This window comes from Lemur catta, chromosome 2, assembly GCF_020740605.2.
Source record: "Lemur catta isolate mLemCat1 chromosome 2, mLemCat1.pri, whole genome shotgun sequence".
In the NCBI taxonomy this organism is placed as follows: Eukaryota; Metazoa; Chordata; class Mammalia; order Primates; family Lemuridae; genus Lemur; species Lemur catta.
In genome coordinates this window covers 118,260,507-118,277,889 of record NC_059129.1, presented here as the reverse complement: position 1 = coordinate 118,277,889, position 17,383 = coordinate 118,260,507, and the positions used below count along the sequence as shown (strand labels likewise).

The 17,383-nt window shown below is 42.1% G+C and overlaps 1 protein-coding gene across 8 annotated transcripts in view; it reads right to left on the bottom strand.

Moving 5' to 3' along the window:
- Positions 1-17,069, bottom strand: part of L3MBTL3 (L3MBTL histone methyl-lysine binding protein 3) — a 105,423-nt gene extending 88,354 nt beyond the window's left edge. For 5 of the 8 annotated variants that reach the window (XM_045544340.1, XM_045544346.1, XM_045544343.1 and 2 more), the window contains exon 1: positions 13,384-13,658. The gene's annotated coding sequence lies outside the window, so the exon portion shown is untranslated. Of the gene's footprint in view, positions 1-13,383; positions 13,659-14,992; positions 15,016-16,986 lie in introns of those variants that run through there. The other 3 variants (XM_045544341.1, XM_045544345.1, XM_045544342.1) reach the window with 2 other exon arrangements.
- Positions 17,070-17,383: the final 314 nt, after the last annotated feature.

Here is a 17,383-nt window from a genome sequence, read left to right as displayed (position 1 = left end):
GGTAGAACAGCCAGCAACCAATATTATGTTAACAAAAGCTGCTTCTTCTATGACACCTAGTCTTCCTCCCTTGTTTTCATCCTCCATACGTGCACATTTGCATAGAAACATACAAAATGTCCTTTCACTTCAACAAATTGTGTTCCTAAGACTTGGCAATTTTTTTTTTCAGTACTTAGAAGTGCTTTTGTTTTGTTCCTATAGTTATCACCTGTACTATTCCACAATCCCATGTGTAACCTGTATTTCATGGGCCACAAAAAGTAGGTAGATAATAGTCACAATACAAGCCACAAGCGGTATTTCTCATTCTGCAAGAATACCCATTGCAAATCTCTTGTTAGAAGGTGCCCAGGTTTCCCAAGCAAGTATCTTAAAAGTGCACCATGATGGCCTCTGTGCTATCAGACAGGATCTAGCATTTTCCTCCTAATCTCTAAATTCTAATGGTCTCCAGCCACTACTGATGTCAGCTTTGGAGTTTGGCTGTCCATCAAATGCACCAAAACAGCTCTGGATTCCCACCAACATACATGTCATGGCTGACAATGCCACAATCAAGGGCACTGATGCCCAGCATGCTCCTACCAATGCCCACTGTGGATGGCTCATCCAGGGGCTGGTAACTTTCCTGAAGACAGAGACCACAGCTGCTGGCACCAAGTGTATTACACTCCCAAAGTCTCCCTTTTGTGAAACAATTCTCTTAGCTTTTACTCACTTTTATTACAATCGTCTTGCCCTCAGGCTCCAACCGAAGGGCTAGAGAAAGGACTCCACGCATATGACACTATCCTCAGAATTACCTCCTCTTTCCTACACCACTCCTCATCTCCAAATCAAATCTGTGCAACTTAACTCTCCCTTGAGATATTCTGCCTACTGGATGAACCTCCTCAGTCTCTCATGTAAACAAATTCCTGGCACCCCTAGTCTACCATGTACCTCTGACATAGGTGGTGATGAAACTTAGTTACTATCTTACATTGAGAAATCCTATGTTTATCAGACTACAGGGAAGCACACTTTTCATACATTGATGGCAGCATTATTAGTTGGAGCAACCACTATAGACAACAATACTCAAGACCATATCTTCCAACTCAGTGATTCTTAGAAATTTATTTTATAGATACTTGCACATACGTACACAAGGAAAAATGTAAAACGTTATTCACTGACTACAATATTGTTTATAATACAAAAAAAATTGGAAACAACTCAAATGTCCATCAGTAGAGGACAATTATAGCATATCCACACAATGGGATATAATGCCACTGTAAAAAACAATGAAGAAATGCTTTACATTTCAATATAGAAAGAGTTCCAAGATACTATTAATACTCCTAATGTTATGCAAAATACAAAAACTGTGTGCTACTCTTTCTATCAAACAGAAGGAGGTATATATAATTATGTGTATTGCTCATATATGCCTAGACTATCTCTGGAAGGATTTATCAGAAACTGGTAATACTGGCTGTGTCCAGGAAGACAGTTATGAGAAGGAGCCTTCTGTCTGTATTTTTTTTGTACTTGTTGGATGTTTATATGATCCTAAAAAAACATTTAAGAAAAAAATACAAGTGTTTAAATCCCGTTTCATGTTTATTTAAGTCTGTTATAAAAGGCATGCCTTCCCATGAACATGCCAACAACTGAAGCTACAGCCTAGAAATCACTAAGGGAGATCAACTTCTGCAAAGCTCTCTGGTAACTTATAGTACATGTTACCTACATATGCATGTGTATCAGCTCAACAGATGGAGGAGAGAGAGGAAATGCAGGGTTCACTGCTCCTCAACTCAGGTATGTGTTCCCAGACTGCATATTATGGTTTCTACCATTCCTGAGTAACACCTGAAGTTCCTGTGACATTTAGTAATTTGTCATTTTACAAGGACGATTCTGAACCACACACGCCACAAAGCTGAGGGGCAAGGGCAAGTTATAGAGCCTGGCCGAGGTCCAAGTATGTTCTTAGTCACAGTGCTTAGTCTTAGGGCTATGAACACTGTAAATAAAGTGATTAAAAAAAAAAGTTTCTTTTTAAAAAATGAAACAAACAAAATTAACTGCTAGTTGAGTCTAGTGTGGATGACAGAATAAAGGGAATATGGAAATGTTTATGAATGATAGGCTAGCCGCAAAATAGAAGTTTCAGATAAATTAAAGACTGAAATGTCAAATGCACTGATGACTCAGACACATTGTGTGAACAAAACTACCAAATGCTCCAAAAGGAAATAAGTAGAAAAGATGTGTGAATTTGTTTCAATAAGTGCTCCAGACAGTATAAAAATCGCTCATCAAGTGAGACAAGTAGTTAAAGGTCTAAAGAGATCACTTAAAATTTTCAGTTCTACTTGAGTAATTTTACAGAAAGAATTATGTGCTACAATGATTTTTTTTCAAGTTGAGAATTATGATTGGCTTGGGCCACAGCCCTCACACATGTCAAAAATCTACTGTATCTCATTTTGACTAGAGATAAACAGAGTTTGGGTGTCCTTCGTAATCCTTCAGACAACTTCTTTGTTCATATCTGCCATGAGTGTTTGAAATAGAGTCTCAGAGTGAGGGGCATGGACTCTCGAGGTGCTGAGCTCCTGCAGCATATTCAAAATGAAGAGCAGCCTGCCTGGGACTGAGATGAAGAGAAGATAACAGTCCTCTGAGAGATTAGCAGCTGACCTAGAATGCTCAGCACAGAACAAGAGAGTGGGCCTTGCCTATTACCCAAAAGTCTGGACCTGCAGATAAGGAAAGAAATACGGATTACCGAGAACGGGTAGTGACAGTAGCCTGGCCATCCCTGCTCAAACAACTGTTCTCCAGAAATTTTATTTAAAAGAATGGCTAATGTTCATTAAGGCCAGTTAAACAGTTTTAATAATTTTACAATTGCTTTTTTTTAAGAGTTGGCATTTTATAGTTTTATAGTTAACCTGTGCATTTTTCAAACAAAAGGTACAGAGATGCTACGGTTATGAATTGGAAGTGGTTGTAAAATGGGAGTACACATTACCTCAAATGCAGTGTCAGAATCAGACTCAAATTCTGTCATGTAGTTAAAAGGCCTGAGACATCAGCGCCCGGTGTCGATGGATTAATCTTACCAATTTTTGGTCAAGAGAGCAATGTATCTTTTGTAGAGTGAGCCAAGAATGCTAACCCTAAAATAATTACCATGAGCCAAACGAAAATGACAACTGTGCAGAACAGTAACACAAGGAGAAAAACCAACCTCTACCATGGGATTCCAAGGCCTTGCCGCTAGGATGCCTACTTTAAGACCATTAACTGAAGGTGGCTTTTCATTTACTTTGTAGGAATCATCAATCACTAACTAAATACCGCACCCGGTGCAGAATAACCAACTGAATGTCCTAAATATCATTCTTTAGTAGTATCATTTAAAAGGAGTCTTCCCATTACTAACTGCCTTATTACATGACATATAAAACTGCTCTGAGCCTCCCGTACCCTCCCCCCCACCATCCTAATACGTCATAGATGATCCTCAAGATGTATCATACTCTTAAAGTTCCTCTTTCCATCCCTCACCCTTCCCTAAACTGCTTCCTTCCTTTCCTCCTCTTCATTTTGTCACTTTCCCAAGTTTGACAATTACCTACTCTGTGACTTCCAACAAACGGATCTCTTAAAAATCTCAATTTCCTCATCCGTAAAATGCAGAGAATAATAGAACCTTTCTTCTTCATCGGGTAATGATAAAGATTAGATGAGCTAATAAGCCAGATAATACCCTAGCACAGTGCCTATCACATAGTAGGTGGCCAATAAAATGTCAGTTTATTATTATGATTATTGGTTTGATTCTAAATCATTCAAGTTCATGGCAGCCATTCAGTGACCTTTACAAAAAATTACATAGTGGCTTTTTTAAAAATTCATTTTATTTCAATAGCATCTATGGTAGTAGGCCACCTAATGTTTAAACCTACGTCATAAGATCTGAGTATCGCTACACAAAAAGTAAATATCTTATTGTTAATAATAAATCCTCATATTTACATGGCTACAGAAAAGAATGCCAGTTTCTTAATAAAGCAATACCTCTAAAGTAACAGGGAAGGATTTGCCACATATTGAGGGTACTGGACCCAGAGCCCAGGCTTTCTCCCCAGAGGACACCCTGTCCCTGAAGGAGCCTCATGACTGGGCACCGCACTGGTCTGACTGAATTTAAACAAGACTAGATTAAAGGCAAGGCTAGGGAAACATTCCCCAAACTCTGCTCCCCAAAACCCAACTTTTAGGAGACCATTTATTCATGTCCCATGAGAAAAGGTTTTGTGCAATAATACCCCAGCAGTCTTCGGGAGATGTACTGCGCACATCAGACGTGCAGCCACCTGTGGGGTGCAGTCTCAGCCAAAGTTTCCCACAGTCACTTAGCTTCAGGACTGATCTCACAGTGCCATGGAGCTCCTCTTTTGGAAAATGCTGAACTATAAAAAATAACTTCAGGAAATGACATGAAAGTTAAGTGTTTTATAGGAGTAGTGTTTATTCATCTTCACATTAGATTGAACTACAACGATGCTACCTTCTGACCTCTGCCCTCGCTCCCTGTCTGCATCCACATGTTGACAACGGCAGTGTCTAATACTTGGGAATGTCCTCAGGACTTACAGTCCTTTAAGTCTAGGCTTGAGAAAGTGATCCTGAGAAAGACATGGTTCCTTTCACCTAAGACCTCCCCACAGTTCTCTGATGGCTTCCTTTACCTCCATGACACCAGGGAGGCACACAGCCTTTAATGGGAGAACTCATATCCACAAATACAAGGAAGGCCACATGGGGGACTCATACAAAGCCCCTAAGCCTAACACACATGAAAGGGAAACAGACATCCTAGAGCAGAGAGTTTCCCCAATGCTCTGTCATTTTAAAGGATCTCACCAATACCAGCCTATTTGACTCTCACAACTATCTTTTAGGACTGGTAAAAATTCAGAAAATATATTATCTTCATTTTATGGATGAGAAAATTGAGGTCATCTGGCTAAGAAACAGACTTTTACTTCCCAAGACAGTGGCCAACACTCTGACTTTTAGTCAACATAGAAGACAATTTAATGTAATGGTGGAAAGCTTTGGAGCCAGACTGCCCGGGTTCCCATCTCAGTTTCACAGTTTCCTAGCTGCATAATCTTAGGCAGGGCACCTAATCTCTCTTCGGTCTTAGCTCCTTCATCTGTAAAATGGGATAGGAACGATCTACTCCACAGAGATATAAGAATGTTTTTTTTTTTTTTTTTAAAAATCAGCCAGGTGTGATGGCTCACACCTGTAATCCCAGCACTATGGGAGGTTAAGGTACAGGGATTTCTTGAAGCCAGGAGTTTGAGACCAGCCTGGGCAATATATTGAGACCTCACATCCACAAAAAACTAAAAAATAAGCTGGGCGGGGTGGTGCACATCTGTATTCCCAGGAACTCAGGAGGCTGAGTCAGGAGGATCACTTGAGCCCAGGAGTTGGAGGTTATAGTGAGCTATGATCATGCCACTGTATTCTAGCCTGGGTGAGAGAGTAAGACCCTGTCTCTAAAAACAAAAAAAAAAAATATGTATGCTGGAGTGCTTTGCACATAGTGGGCGCTCAGTACACAAGAGCTACAGTTATTCTGAAGAAAAGAAAATAAGCTGCTCTCTAGCATCCATATGCCCTCCAAGTGCCAGTTTACCAGATGTCTGAAGTATCATGACAGAGGAAGGATATCTGTGCAAAGGCCAGTATCTCTACATCACAAAGCCTTATTTAATTTCTCAGGCATCTAAAGATGAGGGCAGGGAAGGAGGAAGGGCAGTCAAGAACAATGGTGAGACTGAGATCTCATGGACAAGTAGATTTCATAGTGAATTTGGGAGAATGATATAAGGTCAACAACTGTTAGTTTTGCCAATTTCTTATAAAGAAATGAACATTTTAACAACCAACAAAATCAGAAGGACATCATTTCTGAAAAACTACCCAAGGCTAGGCTACTGGCAATCCTCCTGTGACATTTTTGCTGAGGAGGCATAAAAATGTCCTCACGTACCAACTGTGGTTCCAGGACCTGCTTTCAGCAGAGCTAGTACAGAGACAAATAGAAAGTATTGCAGCAAAAGGCCAGTAGGAAAGAGAGAAATGAAAGCAATGCATCATCCCCAAAGGGGGCCAGAGTGACGGCCCTGAGAGTCTTTCTCTGTAGGAGCACTGGAAGATGTACGTGCACATAAGATGCCAGGACCTACGTGGTGCTGAGAGGATAGGATCTACACCCCGATTATAACACTTACTACACTGTATCACCATCACCTACTTACAGGAGGCTTTGAAGACAAGAGACTGCGATTTACACATTTCTTTATCCCTTGATAACTACCCATAGTAGGTATCAATAAAATGTATCAAATGAATGAATAAAAGAGAAGGGGAAAATGCAACAGACTAGTGGGGGTAGAGTTGAGGAGAAAAGAAATTGGAGAAAGGTCTTCATTTGCCCAATTTTCCAATGAAAATTCTAACCACCGGGCTGCTAAGAATTTATTTACCTCTTTGGCAGAAGCATAATATTACCACTCCAAGAAACTCTCCTTATTTAAGTGTCAGTGGAGAACACATCAAAAGAAGTTAAATTCAAACCTCTTAAACAGGCTTATTCAATAAGGATAAGAGAAAAATCTAAACTCACACTTGAAGCATCTCTCAACAAACACATTGCTACAAAGAAAAATCTTCCTTTCAAATCAAGCATGACAGATACCAGCTTTGATATTCTACTCACCCTGCCTGATAGGAACTCTGAATCACACACATATTGGAATTGAGATCTGTTGTGGAGAGATGTGAAATTTGGCCCTAAGGGCCTAATAGGTTCATAGATTTTAGGCAGGAAAAACTAGACCATTTCAGTGCGAGAAATGAAATCTTAGTACCATCAGGAACAAATCCTTGAGAGTCTGGGTCTTCTGTTCTCCTCTATCCTTGTAACATTAGATACCTGAGTGTCAAATAATCCATGCTGCCTTTAAATATGAAATCAGTTATTACAACTGTTCTATCTTATTGACATTTTCTCAAAAATACCCCCACTTTATCTACTGGTCACATGTTAACAAGAAGTATCCTATTTATAACATAGCAATGATCTATCTGATTTGCTACCTTTTCTGCCATGGAGATCATATGCAAACGGGCAGTCACCAAAGACAACCTTTACAAACTCTCAACTTCCTGCCCTTCGTTTGTTACTGTAAGAAGGATGAATTATTTGAGATTCTGTGGCCTAACCTACTTACTTCCTCTAAAGGAGGAACAGAAAATGAAAAATGCCTTTCAAGAAAAAAAAAAGGTACACAGAAAGTGAAATCACAAACTGACATTAATGGGCCTAAGGCATATTTAATATACTCTCATCAAATGCTTTTATTTGAAGTTCATGTTCAATATATACATAGACTGTAAGATATCTCAATTTGAGCTAGAAGTATCCTGAAAAGTGCTATCTTATCATCAACATACTATACTAGAAGGGTAATAATAGAAATTTTACAAAGGCCATAAAAAGAACAAAAACCTGTCTGACACAGATATTTCTATGCTTATGCTAAATATGCATGAACTTAAATTTAAAAACAAAAACTAAAAGTACTGTCTTGTTCTGTTTTAATTTTACTTCATAATTTTTTTAAAAAATTCTAAAAGTAGTGTCTTTTTTTTCTTATTCTGCTTCATGTTTTTATAGAACATAGAGCTAAAATTAAAAGATTTACACTTGATTTCTCTTTTGCAAGTAATGAATTAGATTTGACCAGATTTTGTTTCTCTCACAGAAGTCGGGTCTACAGGCTTATCTTGATAATCATTTGTAGCTACACTCCTTATCAATAGATTGAACAACTAAGCCTCAAGTCTACCAAATAAGACCACAAACCAATTGGGTGAATTATTTAGATCATTTAACCACCAGACCAGACTGACCACTTAGAAATTTCAATTCACTGTTCAGGGTTCACCAGTGTAACAGGTAAAAATAATCAACTGATTTTGGTACCTGAATAATCCCACTCAAAATGTTCTAGTAACTGAACTGGCTTAATTCCATGAAATTATATATAACCCAAAGCTATGGCCCAACCTTAAAAAGATCTGGTACATAATAGGTGCTCAAAGAAATTTATTGAATACTAGAGCTTCAACAATGGAGAAACAGTCCATTATCCTATAATCAATGCAGGCAATAGCATCCTTCTACGTCAAACTGAAGATCTGCTTGATGCACCACAGCTCACATAACAAAGATAAATACTTCCCACTGCAACACAGAATCACCCTATGAGTGCAAATAGACTCTTCACCTCATTTTGCATTTTGGTTAGAGTGTATAACACTATTAATGATAGCATCCTTGTTTAGTATCTTCTTAGTCATATTCCCTGTTTTCATTTTTTATTTTGATTCTAGGCCACTATATTTTTGCCACATACACCTCCAGTTTCCCCCCACCATTATCTCTATCCCTCATTTTAATTTTCTTTTTCTTTTTACAATCCTGGCTTCTGAGCAAATTCCATAACCTTCTGAGCCTGCCTTGGTAAATTTAGGCCTCATTCTTTTTATTGACTGATCGCTTTATTATTTTTTATAAGTAACCCTACTGCCTTATTGGGTCTCTTCCCACTAAGAACAAATGAAATCGTTTATATAACTATGCACAGTAATTCCAAAACCTATTCTGAGTAACATTTCATTAACAGTTTGTGATTATTTCAAGGCTATAGGCTACACCAAGGTATTCTTTTCAAAATAACTCAGTGATTGGTCTTTTCCCAATTTTTGGTTTAAAAAAGAAAAAAAAAAGAGAGAGAGAAAAGTAGAAAGAGTTTTCTTCCCATCAATTTTTCTTATACATGTTCACTGTTGCTCATTGTACTAAACCAGTGTGTAACTGTAAATATATTAATCTGGAAACACGTTATCTTTGAAATATTCTAGGAATTACTATTTCGAAAATCAGAAATCTAAAGATATAACAACACAGTCATAAGCCAGTATCATTTTCCCTGGTTCCACCCCTTTCAAACTGCATGATATGAACTTAGACAAGTTACTAAGTATCTCTAAGCACTGGTTTGCTCTAAAAGAGAAATAATAATAACAAATGTTCAAGGTTAGTAAAAGTATTAGAGATAATACTCAGTGCCTAGAACAGTACCTGAGCGTACAGAAAGCACTCAGAAAGTATTTTTTGGATGAATAAATAAGTAAATGAACATAAGGCACCCAGCTTAATGCTTGACACTCAGAAGGCTCTCAATATACACCTGCACCTAATATCGTGTATCAACATTTCAGAGTGTTCTGCAGAGGGTACCCCGTCTTCCAGGCCCCTATCATAGGAACACACTTAACACCATATCCAGAGGTACTACCACAGAACACACGGCATTTATCTCACACTTAACCATGGCTTCTTGTTGTTAATTACCATTATATATGTATGGGTTATCACTCCAACTAGATTACAAGTACGCTGGGACCAAGGATTGATCCTCTATTTCTCTGTAGCCCCAACACATTCATTCCTTCAATCCTGTTACAACTGTTGATTTTGTGAAACATTCCCCAACAGTGATTTACACACAACAGATGCTTAATAAATATTTGTTGACTGAATGCAAAACACCCATATTCAGTATATATGGGATAAAGAATAATAATGCAGAAAGTATTTTACTATTACATATAATATGCATATAATTCTTACAATCACCATCCAAGTAATTCATTTCAAGTCTACTTCTAAGGAAGAAACTAGAGTTTATCAGAAAAAGTTCCCTCCCTCAAGATCACCCAACTTTACTCAAACTCCTTTCAAAAATCCTTGTTCTTTCCTCCAAACTATCCTGTATCCTAAATGGGAATTGTGTAAAGGTCCTTCCCAATTTTACTTCATAAATCAAACTTAGTTATATTTCAAGGGTACCCTTTCCTGGTGTTTCCTTTCATCCACTGGCTGCATAGCTGTGGCAATCAATACAGACCAGTTCGTGACCTCCCACTATTGACTCATATCTCTAAGTGCCAATGAAATAATTTAACACAGCGAAGAGATAACCTGAGATATTTCCATTAGATAATGAAGCCCTTCACAAAATATATCTTCCATGTATCCCCTGACCTTTAAGACATTACACACACACACACACACACACACACACAATATATGTATATACACAGACACACATATGAACATATAAATAGTTCTCTCTAAATATGGTACCTTCATCTGTATCATAATAACCCCCTAATTCTTGTGAGAAACAAACCCCTCAATTGTAACAGTGATAGACCAGATCTTCACCAGAAAGTCACCACCACCTTGTGAACACACTGGTCAAAGAGTCAGCTCAAATCTATTACTCTCACTAGATACACGATTCAGGCATTCCTTGTAAGTGGGTGAAGGGCTTCTTATTCATTTCTTAAGGCTAAGCATTAAAAAAGGAATGTCATGTGTTGTGGTCTATGTATACAATTATATACCATGGTTCTGCACCAGTTAGCCCAGAAATCCTTGTTTCCTGGCTCAGTGGCTCCCAAGAGTGCCTGAGCCTTTATTCTCTAACGGTACAATGTGCAATTGTTATACTATTGTTAGCAGAGCTCAGAGTTGTGTCTACTCCTGGAGTAAGGATCTAGGGAACTCCTCAAGGGCAAAGACTTAGTCTTTTAGTGAAGAACTCAATAAAAACTGGTTAAGTAACTAGTAGGAACACTGCTGGAGGGATCTCTCAGGATGCCTATCCTTTGGACCCCAAGGTGTACCCTTGTCCGACACCATGTAAAGTAGCGTCTCTTGTAAATTTCCCATCCTAACTGCATCTACTATAAATAAAACTGGTTGAAATATAGAATTCTTAAAAATAAACTACCAAACCAGTAGAAATTCTTCAACAACCAACTCTCAATTACTCAGGCACTAATTAAACAGGACATATATTTCTTTTTTCCCCTACTATTGGGCTTTTGGATTCTTAGAACAATTGATTGGATAATCTACAAAAGAGAGACGAAATAAAACTAAAACTTGTCAGGGTTTATTTTGTCAGGTTCAACATCTTCAAATTGAAAATAATGACAGACAGGACTTGTGATTTTTTTTCTATGTAAATATTTTTAGATAATTGGCTATAATTAGAATATAGTAGCAAAGGGATCTAGAAAACAGGGAGGGAAAGCTCTATAGTGGATCTTTCCCTAAATCCAGTCATTCAGAGGACTCATTTTCTGGCCCCTATAGTTAGTTTAAATCATTACTACCCCAGTTACCTATTTTCTCCTCCTCATCTCCCAGCAGACTCATGCAACTAAAATATTAATTACAGTACATTAATTCCCCTCACACCAATCCTTCTACTTTCATCACCCTGCCATTTTCACAATTAGGCATCATTTTAAAGTATTTCTTTCACTTACTCCTTCTACTTACTAAATGACTAGTTTGGGATAAATAAATTTCAAGTTCTGTATTCAGCACCATGTTAGAACATGGTCCTTTCCCTCAAGGAGCCAATACTATAAAATGGAAAACTACTTTTTCTCCTCAAAAAAAGAAATATCCCTAGAAATATTTTTGACAAGTCCATATACTACATATACCAGAAACCAATCTAAAGATTTCAGTCAGGAATTAAAATTACTATGTTCCACCCTAGACAACCTACCTCCTGCCCTTCACAAAGCTTGGCTAAGGTAAAAGGACAGTAAGACTACCACACATTTACTTAACTTTATAGTTCTCAAAATCTTATTTTATTTGATCCTTTTAACAAAGGAAGCCAGGCAAGTACGGTTGTTCCCATTTTCCAGATGAGAAAATCTAGGCTAAAGGAGGTAAAGTGACTTAAACATTCTATCCACAGCCACAGTGAGTTCCCAGATGAAGAAAAATAAGCACTATCTTCAACTCAGCATGTCTCAACAGGACACTTATCATCCTAGGAAACACATTTCACTCCGCTTGAACCTTAATTCTGTCTGTATGACCTTCTTAAAGTAGTTTCTTCCCCACTGTCTCTGCTGCTATCATCTACATGGACCACATCTACTTATTAATATTTTGCTAATTCCACTATTCAAAATGATCCACATGCAGAAAATGACAGCAAACTCCTGTTAATCATTTTTATATTAGTAATTATTCAGTTTGACTTCTAGACCACAATCTGGCCTAATCAGGATTATTGGTCCTGCTCATAAAAGGTAGACTAATTTTTGTTTCCTTTTGTTTTTGCCCAACAAGAATTAGCAACCCCTGTCATACTCAAGATAGAAAAAGCAGGAAAACAAGCAGAAAAGGAGATGGAAAACTAAAGAGGGAAAAAAGCAAAAAGGGTATAATGGTAGAAAGCACTAGAGTGGCACAGATGTACTCAGATGTTCCACCCCAGAGACAGCTGCCTCCTCTGCCTGAGGATGACTTTTGTCCTAAAAGTGGGTCTTCGATTATTAGAGATAAGCCAGCACTCTCCAGATTTACCAAAGGGATCTTATTGGACAACAGCTGTATTTATTCTCTGTGGGAACATGTTCAAAAGTTGACAAGTCTAGCCAGGCATGGTGGGTCATATCTGTAATCCCAGCACTCTGGGAGGCCAAGACGGGAGGACTGCTTGAAGCCAGGAGTTGAAGCCTGGACAACATAGCAAGACCCCGTCTCTACCAAAAACAAACATAAACAAAAACAAAAAGTTGACAAGTCTATGCTAACACACTGGAACTTCACTATAACCCTGTGACATGATATTTGGCACAAGTCAGCCCATCTTGGATTTAAGCCATAGGAGATAAGTTACTTAAATACCCCGAAGTTCTCAGTATAAATTTCATCTACAAAATTTTACCATTGGAACCCAAAGACATTTAAAGTTCCAGAGTCTTCCATATCACTGTATACCTATATAATAGTAACATTAATTTACAATCACTTTATTCCAGTTTTTCCACTTTTTCAATTCCAAAGAATAAAAAAATTTACTTTCAGTAGAAAACAGGTGCTAAAATGCTAATTAAGAATCTAGTTCCTCATTAGTATAGTAGTAAGTAAAAAAAACAAAAAGAATCTAGTAAGTAAGCCAGTCCAAAGATTATCATCGTCCCAGGACAATCTCATAACTTCTCCTAATGTTTCATTCAACCCTCAATCACACTTAGTGTCAATATATTCATGCATTCAAAGCAGCTTCCATAAAATGATGATTTTCTGCCAACCCTGTCCCACATTCTCCTTCCTGATCTGCAAATGCAGCTTTTAACATTTGCAAGCATGTGAAACAGTTTGTTTCAACAAGCAAATCTTACTTTGCAGCAGTCAAGAAAGGCAGAACTGTCCGGTGATCTTCACAATTGCTGTCCACTCCCAAGATTTCTTCTAAGGGTCTAGCCCTGATTTAAAGAGAGGAAAGGTAAAAAATCAAAGCATGGTCATCAAAAAGAAGCCTACAAATCCACAATCCACAATTTGTAAGTTTACATTTGAATCACTGACATGCATAATTTCACATCATACCACTCTGTATAAATAAACTAGTCCCGGATGAGATGAAATGAGTTTTAATCATTCATATCATTCTCATAACCTAAGTTCACCCAATAAAGTCTTTCCCATTGTATGACAAGGAGGTGAAAGTTACAGGGATCATTTGACTCAACTTTAACACCCTTCACTGCTTTTATCTTTAAAGATACTATACCCAATATACACTGGCAAAAGAACAGATATTACATAAGCAGTTTTGCCCATATATTTAAGTGTTTTAAATCACAAATTATACAAAGTATTCAGAAATAATTTTTACGCAGTGAAACAAAATTATAATCTTAGAACCAAAAGGGACTACTTATTTTATGACTATATATAACTAAACAGCTAAGAAACTAAATACTAGCCTTCAATTATACTTATCAGACAATAAAAAGACCAGCTCATATTAAACGCAAATCTCAACCAAAGGTCTTTTTCATTCCTTCAAAGTCTTAAACACGTTTCATTTTGTATTTTTATAAACATTCAAAATGAAGTTATTTGCTGTGACTCGTGATTAAAAATTGATGAAAGGTATAGACAACAATAAATACAAACAATTGTTTCTAACCCAGGGAGTGATCAATCTTAAAACCCAGTATAAGAGCAAAGTATTTTTCACACGTAAGTAATGACGGATGGAAGTTACAGGGTCTGAGTCCTCAGATTTCACTGCTCTCCGATTTACTAAACTTTGTATTTCTGATCAGCATCCTTTCACACAACATCTGGCTGCTCGCTCAGGTCTTCTAATTACTTCCACGTCTGAACGGACTACGTAGCTACAAGTAAAGGCCAAACTTTGCTCTCGGCCTTCCGAACTTAAAGATGCGTTTAACCACTAGAGGTCTCCCCTTGGCCAGTTTTGCACGTTCGCTATTTTGCTGCACTTGAAACTTTCCGGAGAAATGCTCTCTACTCGAGTCAGTGTTTTTCTAAAAACTTGCGCAAAAATCCACGCGACCGAGATAGCCAGTACAGAGACTCTCGGGCTCCCCAAACCAATAAAGACATCACAAACAACGCTCTAGGAAAATCAAAATGATAATTCGACGCGCTCGCCGCAGCCGCCGGCGCCCCCACCCCAAATTCTTATTTCTCATCTCAGTTTCCCCTAACCTGGAACAATTAAAGACCTATTTTTGTTTCTGTGCACTTTGAATGATCTCGAAGGCATTTTACTGGCGGTGGCCCCGAGGTGGTGAAGGAGCGGGCCAAGGGATGCAGGGAGGGGGAAGGGCCGTGCTCGCTGCGCCCAAGGAAGTTGCATAAGGAAAGAGACTCCGTTTTTAGGGTCCCCTCAAAAAATCAGCGGGGAGGGGGAGGAAAAGGAAGCGGGGTGGCGGCGGCAGGGGGACTGAGAAGGGAAACCGAAGCAACGTTTACCTTCGTCTCCCCGTGGAAGGGTGGGGTACGGCCGCGGTGCTCGCGACCCGGAGAGCGCGGCTGGCTACCCCCACCTCTCACCGAGCGCAGACGGACAAACAGACACCCCCACCCCTCGGCGGGGACGGCAGGGAGGAAACCGCCCGCTTTTAAACTTTCTCTCACGGTCGCGCCGTGGGCCGTGCTGTGGCCAGAGCGGAGGGGGAGGGGGGAGGCATAGGGCCTTTTTTTCTTTAAAGGTAATTAAAGTTTTACCACCAGTCCAAAAGTTGCGCCCTCCCCCCGCCCGTGCCACCGTGCCCTCCTCCCCTTCCAAGGCTCTCAAGTTTTCCTCCCCCCGCACCAGCTCGCGGGGCGCGCGGCGGATGCCTCGGCTCCTGCGCTTCCCGATCCCCACCCCCGCCGGCCTCTACTTCCCCCCGCCCCGCCGCCGCGGCGCGAGGACGGCCCGCGGGGCCCAGGACGCGAGTGTGCAAAGCCCATTATCCCGGAATGGCACACGCACGCGGCGCGAGGCGGGCGGCGGCCCCGGCCGCGACCCCTCTTTTCCTCCCCAATATAAGGAAGGCGTAAACAAGTTGCAGGAAAAGCAGCCCCGCGCCTCCCCCACCCACCCACCCTCAGTCCGCCGCCCCGGCGCGGCCGCCGCCGCTACCGCCGCCGCCGCCGCCGCGGCCACCGCCTCCCGACACACGCCCGCGCCCGCACCCGGGCCGGCTCGGCGCGGCACGGCGCGGGGCGAACGCCGCGACGGCGCGGGCTCCCGGCCCGGCCCGCGGCCCGCGCCCTCCCCCGCGCGGACGGCCGCCGCGGGCCCGCGCCGCCTCGCTTCCCGAAGCACTTTCCTGCCTCGGGCAGAAATAAACCGGAGGGTTTATTTTTGTGCAACTTTCCCAAAATGGCGGAAATTGGAGCTGATCTATATGAAATTCTCACACACTCGGTCGGGAAGGGGGAGGCGGCGAGGAAGAGAACGCAAACTCTCGGCCGCCGAGCCCGCCGCGGGTCCGTGTGTGTGTGTGTGTGCGTGCGTGTGAGTGTGCGTGTGCGCGGTGGGAGTCGGGGAGGCCTTTCCGCCGCGCACACACAGCACACGCCGGGAGACGCGCCTGCACATTCAACCAGTCCATTCTCCGCAGCCCGAGCGGGGAGAAAGTGGCCCGGCCTCTTTTCCCACTGCCTCGGTCTCCCGTACTTGTACTTCTCGCGCTCGCTCGCCCGCTCGCTCGCTCTCCGGTGCGCGCCCGGCACAAAGGCCACACGGGCGGAGGGGGCCGCAGGGGCGGCGCGCGGGGCTCGCGCCTCCCGCCGCACCGATCCGCGGCCCCGGCCGCCCCCGCGCCCCCCGCCGGCGCCCCCCGCCTCGGCGGCCGCGCTCGCCGCCCGGGCTGCGGCTCCGCGGCGCCCACCCCGACACGCACCCCGGCGGAGCCCGGCGCCGCCGCGCTCCCCCACCCCGCGCCCGGTGTCATGAAAGCGACCAAAGTGACAAGCTCGGGGGGCGCGGGGGAGGGGGCCCACACGCATCCCGCCGCCTGCGCGCCAGCGAGAGCCCGACGCCGCCGCCTCGCCCCGCTCCCTTCCGCACGGCCCCCCACACCCTTCCCCGTGTGCGCGCAAAGAAAAAAATACAAGTCTCTCCTCCCCCCATTTTTTCCTTTCTCTTTTCTCTCTCTTTTGTTCCTCTTTCACACTCGCACTCACTACTTCAGAGTGAGATGCCCAGAGACTCCCCCTCCAGCCGTTTCCGAGTCACTTGCCCACTTTTTTCCCCGGGATTAAGTTTTCTCCTCTTTCCCAGAGGCGCAGAGAAGTGGGGGAGAAACCCCTTCTGTCCTTCCCCTCCCCTGATCTGTTTCACAAGACGAGGGTGCGCTTCCTTCCCTCTATAGGTCTCTTAACTTTCATCCTCACCCAGAAAAATAAATGAATGGCTTTTGCACGGGCAAATCTTCAGATTAATTAGAGATTAGATCCGATCAACCGCTTCTTACCCCCAAATTTTCTCTTTTTTTTTTTCTCCGTCTCACGAGTAGTCCTGACAAATGGTCCAGGGCTGCGGGCGCAGTGCGCATGTGCGCGTAGAGTCAGGGCTGGGGAGAGGGGAAACTGCGCTGGTGCCGGTGCCGCCGCCGCCGCCGCTGCCGGGAGGCTCGCGCTGGCTTCCCTGTTACTGCTGCTGCGCCTTCGCCGCTGGAAAGCAGCAATAGAGCCGGGTGGCGAACGCAGCTGCCCGCAGATACTGTTTCAGGTGCATCTTTTCGATCTCCTGGTCACCGCCTCAGAGCCGGTTCAGGAACAGTGCAAACAAATATGAAAGACGGCCAGGTTATAGATTTCTTTGTCTATTTTTTCACTTTACTTTTTTTAAAGGCAATTCTCAGAGCAGCA